Raw genomic sequence first — 8176 nt, 5'->3', positions numbered from 1 at the left:
ATACTTGCTCCGGATACTGCGAGAGGGCTGTGCAAGCAATGATCACACACACGGCACAGCGGACACACCAGGAACCGCGGTGTTGGCCGTCGAATGGCGCTAGGTGCGCAGCATTTGTGCACCGCCGCCGTCAGTGTCAGCCAGTTTGCCGTGGCATACGGAGCTCCATCGCAGTCTTTAACACTGGTAGCATGCCGCGACAGCGTGGACGTGAACCGTATGTGCAGTTGACTGACTTTGAGCGAGGGCGTATAGTGGGCATGCGGGAGGCCGGGTGGACGTACCGCCGAATTGCTCAACACGTGGGGCGTGAGGTCTCCACAGTACATCGATGTTGTCGCCAGTGGTCGGCGGAAGGTGCACGTGCCCGTCGACCTGGGACCGGACCGCAGCGACGCACGGATGCACGACAAGACCGTAGGATCCTACGCAGTGCCGTAGGGGACCGCACCGCCACTTCCCAGCAAATTAGTTACACTGTTGCTCCTGGGGTATCGGCGAGGACCATTCGCAACCGTCTCCATGAAGCTGGGCTACGGTCCCGCACACCGTTAGGCCGTCTTCCGCTCACGCCCCAACATCGTGCAGCCGGCCTCCAGTGGTGTCGCGACAGGCGTGAATGGAGGGACGAATGGAGACGTGTCGTCTTCAGCGATGAGAGTCGCTTCTGCCTTGGTGCCAATGATGGTCGTATGCGTGTTTGGCGCCGTGCAGGTGAGCGCCACAATCATGGACTGCATACGACCGAGGCACACAGGGCCAACACCCGGCATCATGGTGTGGGGAGCGATCTCCTACACTGGCCGTACACCTCTGGTGATCGTCGAGAGGACACTGAATAGTGCACGGTACATCCAAACCGTCATCGAACCCATCGTTCTACCATTGCTAGACCGGCAAGGGAACTTGCTGTTCCAACAGGACAATGCACGTCGGCATGTATCCCGTGCCACCCAACGTGCTCTAGAAGGTGTAAGTCAACTACCCTGGCCAGCAAGATCTCCGGATCTGTCCCCCATTGAGCATGTTTGGGACTGGATGAAGCGTCGTCTCACGCGGTCTGCACGTCCCGCACGAACGCTGGTCCAACTGAGGTGCCAGTTGGAAATGGCATGGCAAGCCGTTCCACAGGACTACATCCAGCATCTCTACGATCGTCTCCATGGGAGAATAGCAGCCTGCATTGCTGCGAAAAGTGGATATACACTGTACTAGTGCCGACATTGTGCATGCTCTGTTGCCTGTGTCTATGTGCCTGTGGTTCTGTCAGTGTGATCATGTGATGTATCTGACCCCAGGAATGTGTCAATAAAGTTTCTCCTTCCTGGGACAATGAATTCACGGTGTTCTTATTTCAATTTCCAGGAGTGTATTTCCACTCGATGATAGGCTGAGTTTGATCAAGGACCCAGTCTGTTCCATGTAAACATAACCGACACCATTTTGGAGCCACCAACAGCATTGCACAGAGCCATGTTGACAGTCTGGGTCCGAGGCTTCTTGGGGACTAAGAACGCTACCGTCAGCTCTTCCCAACTGTAATCGGGACCCATCTAACCAGGCCACGGTTTTCCAGTCTTCTACGTCCAACCGATACGTTCACGAACTCATGAGAGGCGCTGCGGGCGACGTCGCGCTTTTAGCAGAGACTCTCGCGTCGGTCGTCTGCTGCCATAGTTCATTAACACCAGATTTAGTCTCGCTGTTCTCACGGATACGTTCGTCGTAGGTCCCACATTAATTTATAAGGTAATTTCACACTCGACTTAAACGCCGTTGCTCTCGGTCGTTAAGTGAAGGCCGTCGCCCACTGCGTTGTCGCTGGCGAGAGGAAATGCCTGAAATTTGGTGTTCTCGGCACACTCTTGACATTGTACTCAACTGCTAAGGTCATCAGTCCCCAAGCTTACACACTGCTTAACCTAAATTATCCTAAGGACAAACACACGCATACGCATGCCCGAGGGAGGACTCGAACCTCCACCGGGACCAGCCGACATTGTGGATCTCGGATATTGAATTCCCTAACGATTTCCTAGATGGAATGTCTCACACGTTTAGCTCCAACTACCATTCCGCGCACAGCGTACGTCGCCGGCCACTGTTGCCGAGCGGTTCTAGGCACTACAGTCTGGAACCGGGGGACCGCTACGGTCACAGGTTCGAATCCTGCGTCGGGCATGGGTGTGTGTGATGTCCTTAGTTTAGTTAGGTTTAAGTAGTTCTGAGTTCTAGGGGACTGATGACCTCAAAAGTTAAGTCCCATAGTGCTCAGAGCCATTTGAACCATTTGAACAGAGTCTGCTAAACGCGGTGGCTCGTTTTATTTTATTTTACAGGTTACTATTCCTTGCTGTAGGGCCTGAGATTTGCTTGATATTTTTGTCTAAACCTGCAAGGCAAAACAGGGGCCACTACTTCCACCGCATCAAGCGAATTTACTGCTCAGGCACTCACACTGAGGCGTGAATACTTCCCAGTTTATCTGGGGGAATAATTGAAGACGATTACTAAGAGACAGAATGTAAGATTTACGGACTCATTTATTAAACGGTTGAGAATCGAACAATAATACAGCCAGATGGGGTTGGGGCCAGAAAGATTCGAGTTCCAGCAGCCTGCCCTAACGTACGTTCATAACACGGCATGACAGCAGGAGCAAAGGAACTTCAGTAACGATCGCCGTATCATCAAACAGAATCCCGTTTACTAAAGGAAGGGGTTGCAAGCGTGCAACGACCACCACCAGGAATTCGCCAAAGACTAAGAAGATGCTACTGTGCGTGAATCGCTCGGTAGCCTCCCGTATTAAAGCAATGAAACTCGCAAGACGCGAAACTATTCGCAATGACGTATCAGGTCCCCTCTGGGCTCTAGGGCGCGAACCTACAGTGCACGTCGGCGCTCATGCTTACCGAACTTCATCTCCTGGAAGCGGCACCTCCGGCCTCACACTAGAACTTCATCTCCTGGAAGCGGCACCTCCGGCCTCAGGCACGGTCACACTAGAACTGCCCTACTGCCCCTTTGTCCACTATGCATCCACGGAGGGCGGTTGGCGCCCGCCCGCGAAAAACGGGAGCGCACCTGAACTGGCCAATCATAGGGCCGGAATTTCACAGGGAGGCGACCTCGCGACTTTAAAATTGAGCAGAAATATCCGTTACAAGGTTGGTAACGCAGGTTGGGGAACTGAGAACAGGAGAAACTTTGGCCACTACTGACCTTTCAAACGCCACCACTTGCTACCCTGGCGATCGGAAAAAGGATGGCAAACGGGGAGCCATCACGGCTGCTAGGAAGACTGCTGCACTCGCCCGTAAATAAAGAAAATTCCTGGCGCCAAGCCGGCCGCGGTGGTCTCGCGGTTCTAGGCGCGCAGTCCGGAGCCGTGCGACTGCTACGCTCGCAGGTTCGAATCCTGCCTCGGGCATGGATGTATGTGATGTCCTTAGGTTAGTTAGGTTTAAGTAGTTCTAAGTTCTAGGGGACTAATGACCACAGCAGTTGAGTCCCATAGTGCTCAGAGCCATTTGAACCATTTTTTTGAACCTGGCGCCAAGATCAGTGTCAGACAAGCTGTAAGAATCGTCAAATAAATCAGGCAACCCATAGAAATTATTAACATTACCTGAATTAGCATTTAACCGAATACCAGAATGCGTGGATTAGAAGTATGAAATGCGAGCACTCAGTGGTGAGTGAAGTGCACGTTTTTCACTGTCTATTCTCGACGTGCGACGACAATCATTCGGAACTTTTTCACATGAATCACCTGAGTGCAAATCACTGCTCCACTAATGCACTGCTCTTTTATACCTTGTGTACGCGATTCTACCGCTATCTTTGTATGAGCAAAAAATGGTTCAAATGGCTCTGAGCACTATCCGACTTAACTTCTCAGGTCATCAGTCGCCTAGAACTTAGAACTAATTAAACCTAACTAACATAAGGACATCACACACATCCATGCCCGAGGCAGGATTCGAACCTGCGACCGCGGCGGTCGCTCGTTTCCAGACTGTAGCGCCTAGAACCGAACGGCCACTCCAGCCGGCCTATATGAGCATATCGCTATCCCATGAGTAAGAGCCTACGGAATATCAGACGAGCTTTGTGACTGGATTGAAGAGTCTTTAGCAAACAGAACACAGCATGTTGTTCTCAATAGAGAGACGTCTACAGACGTTAAAGTAACCTCTGGCGTGCCACAGGGGAGTGTTATGAGACCATTGCTTTTCACAATATATGTAAATGGCCTAGTAGTGTCGGAAGTTCCATGCGGCTTTTCGCGGGTGATGCTGTAGTATACAGAGAAGTTGCAGCATTACGAAATTGTAGCGAAATGCAGGAAGATCTGCAGCGGATAGGTACTTGGTGCAGGGAGTTGCAACTGACCCTTAACATAGACAAGTGTAATATATTGCGAATACATAGAAAGAAGGATCCTTTATTGTATGATTATATGCTAGCGGAACAAACACTGGTAGCAGTAACGTCTGTAAAATATCTGGGAGTATGTGTGCGGAACGATTTGAAGTGGAATCATCATATAAAATTAATTGTTGGTAAGGCGGGTACCAGGTTGAGATTCATTGGGAGAGTCCTTAGAAAATGTAGTCCCTCAACAAAGGAGATGGCTTACAAAACACTCGTTCGACCTATACTTGAGTATTGCTCATCAGTGTGGAATCCGTACCAGATCGGGTTGACGGAGGAGATAGAGAAGATCCAAAGAAGAGCGGCGCGTTTCGTCACAGGGTTATTTGGTAGCCGTGATAGCATTACGGAGATGTTTAGCAAACCCAAGTGGCAGACTATGCAAGAGAGGCGCTCTGCATCGCGGTGTAGCTTGCTCGCCAGGTTTCTAGAGGCTGCGTTTCTGGATGAGGTATCGAATATATTGCTTCCCCCTACTTATACCTCGCGAGGAGATCACGAATGTAAAATTAGAGAGATTCTAGCGCGCACGGAGGCTTTCTGGCAGTCGTTCTTCCCGCGAACCATACGCGACTGGAACAGAAAAGGGACGTAATGACAGTGGCACGTAAAGTGCCCTCCGCCACACACCGTTAGGTGGCTTGCGGAGTATAAATGTAGATGTAAATGTAGTCCTGTTACCTCAGTGTACAATGTGTTTAAAACAAGGCGGAAAATGATAACGGAGGACCAAGAAGGAATGTGTATAAGACATCTAGATTATCTTCTGCCCTTACTAGTCCGCTAATACACCAAAAAATCAATTAAGTGAACAAAGGACAGATTCAGTAGCGGCACTAAAAAGCAGGGTCAAACAATATGAAAACTAAGATTCGCTAGTGACAATACTATTCTCAGTGGAAGTGAGGAAGATACTTCAAATGGCTTTAAGGACTACGGGACTTAACGTCTGAGGTCATCAGTCCCCAAGACTTAGAAATACGTAAACCTAACTAACCTGAGGAGAGCACACACATGCATGACCGAGGCACGATTCGAATCTGCGACCTTAGCAGCCGCGTGGTTCCCGACTGAAGCGCCTAGAATCGCTCGGCCACAGTTAGGACAAACTGCAGGACTTTTTCAATGGGAGGAACAGTCTAATGACCGAGCACAACGGAATGAGAGTAAATTATAGAATTGGGAAAGTAGAGTAGAGAAGCAGAAATGAGATTATCGATAAATTTAAGATCAAATCGGGGTATCACGAAGTAGACAAAGTGAATTCTGCTACTTTGGAAACAATGGTACTCATGACGAATGTAGTAATGTTGCTAACTGCGAAGAGTAACTTTTTGGTATATTTCTTCAGTAACTACTAAAAGCACACTTCCCTGGTATTCATTTCGTAAATTTTTTATTAGAAACGAAAACTGAAAATGAAATATATTTGTAGGGTAATATCAAAAAATTTCATTTACATATATTTGTGAGAGCACCTTTGAAATTATGAAACAGTCGTAAAAGAAATGTGCGTCACGTATCTATGTACAAGTACAGCATCCAAATCAAGCAACATAGAATGCAAAATATTGATTCTGTGTTATAATCATTTCACTCAGAACTCAGTTATAAACAATATTTCTAGTCTACGAAGCGCAGCTCCTTTGTGTGTCTACAATTAGATTTTGCAAAAAGTCTCCATGGCAACGCCTCTTCACAGCTCTGTAGACAGGTATTGTTTTCATCTATAGCAGTTTGCGCTTGCAATTTTCTCAATCGTTTCCGAGAAAATCGAGTTCGAAAGTCTTAGGCATGCGTATATATACTAGTGTGAGTTCGCTAACAGACAAAGAGTCTGTCAGCCGCCAAGTGATTAACTGCTTAGTTTCGTAAGCGCAAGGTCTTTGGATCGAACCGCGCTGCTGGCGCTTTCATTTTTTATTCCCACGTAACTCTAAAAACATATTTATCTTCACCGACCATATTATCGGTATTTAGTGATTCATTTATTGTTTACACAATATTTATCCTGAAAAAAGGGTAAACAAAATATTTTTCTAAGGACACTGAAAATACAAAGGGACACACAATCATTTTGAATCAGATCAGTACAGTCTTTTTATTGACATTATTGTACCTACATTTGTGACACGTATGGAGCACTGCACGAATCAGGATGCTACTGACGGTAGAAACATGTAAAACAATAATTATTGAGACGTACAGCACAAGTAATTAAAGCTGAGTTTTTCGCATGATACGATTTTTTTCAGTGTTTCTGCTGCAAGGCAAACTTGGTTTACGTTCTTAAACGGTTCTCCATCATCACATATTTTGGTGGCGTACCACGAATATCTGATTATATCATCTAATATTCGTGCAGCCAACTCATGGTTGAATTTATATGCAGCTATCTCCCTATTGTGTTCGATGATGTACGAACAATTTCGTAGTCGCTTTCTAACGTTTTCCACGTTAATAAACGTCGCAGGGATGCACCAACGGAGTACGTTTCGAAGTAATTGCTTTAATACTGCATGTTGGCAGACCCTCTCTATCTTGAAAAAAATTCGTCGTACAAAAACGGTTCGTTTGCCCTCCCCAAATATCGAGGAGCAAATGAAGTTATTATTCTGTCACGTATGGCTTCATGACGGCAATTAAAGCACTCAGTCTTCAGGCCACTAGTGACCCATCGGGACCATCCGACCGCCGTGTCATCCTCGGTTGTGGATGCGGATAGGAGGGGCGTGTGGTCAGCACACCGCTCTCCCGGTCGTTATGATGGTTTTCTTTGACCGGAGCCGCTACTATTCGGTCGAGTAACTCCTCAATTGGCATGACGAGGCTGAGTGCACCCAGAAAAATGGCAACAGCGCATGGTGGCTGGATGGTCACCCATCCAAGTGCCGGCCACGCCCGACAGCGCTTAGCTTCGGTGATCTCACGGGAACCGGTGTATCCACTGCGGCAAGGCCGTTGCCAATACGGCAGTTATAAATATCCTTTATAGAACTGTTGTGAGTTTGCGACACTTCGAAGATGGTGTCATAACGTTTTTGTCTTTGTGTGTGTGCTCACCTGCCACTTTTTGCACTCTTGGTCGAATGAGCCAGCGGTCTCTGTTGGTAGTAACTTTCCAGATAAGGGGACAGAATATTGTGCTGTGTACGAATGTGCCACCTTGTGCATATCATTTCGCTGCACAAGACCCATCTTTGCTCTACGTTGGGTGGGGGTTTGGTCATAAGTTGATTGATATTGGCAACCCAGAACAATCATGAGAATAGAAGCTTAAGAAATGTGGTGCTACAGAAGTATACTGAAGATTATATGGGTTGATCAAATAACTAACGAGGAGGTATTGACTATAATTGGGGAGAAGAGAAATTTGTGGCACAACTTGACTAGAAGAAGGGATAGGTTGGTAAGGAAAATCCTGAGGCTTCAAGGGATCACCAATTTAGTATTGGAGCGCAGCGTGGAGAATAAAAATCTGAGAGGGAGACCAAGAGATGAATACACTAAACAGATTCAGAAGGATGTAGGCTGCAGTAGATAATTTGAGATGAAAAAGCTTGCACAGGATAGAGTAGCATGAAGAGCAGCATCAAACCAGTCTTTGGACTGAAGACTACAACAATAAGAAGAAGAAGAAGAAGAAGAACAGAACAATCATTCACAAATTAACATTGTATGGTCTGTAAAATTAGTATTGCAGTTGATGTAAATATGTAACACCTGTTCAATCAGT

At 47.2% G+C, this 8176-nt stretch overlaps 1 pseudogene; it reads right to left on the bottom strand.

The window, feature by feature from the left end:
• Positions 1 to 7289: 7289 nt before the first annotated feature.
• LOC126292345 (5S ribosomal RNA) lies at positions 7290 to 7406 on the bottom strand (annotated as a pseudogene).
• Between the last annotated feature and the right edge of the window lie 770 nt (positions 7407 to 8176).

Source organism: Schistocerca gregaria, chromosome 9 (assembly GCF_023897955.1).
Source record: "Schistocerca gregaria isolate iqSchGreg1 chromosome 9, iqSchGreg1.2, whole genome shotgun sequence".
Taxonomy (NCBI): domain Eukaryota; kingdom Metazoa; phylum Arthropoda; class Insecta; order Orthoptera; family Acrididae; genus Schistocerca; species Schistocerca gregaria.
The sequence above is the reverse complement of the archived record's forward strand: the minus strand, read 5'-3'. Positions and strand labels throughout refer to the sequence as shown.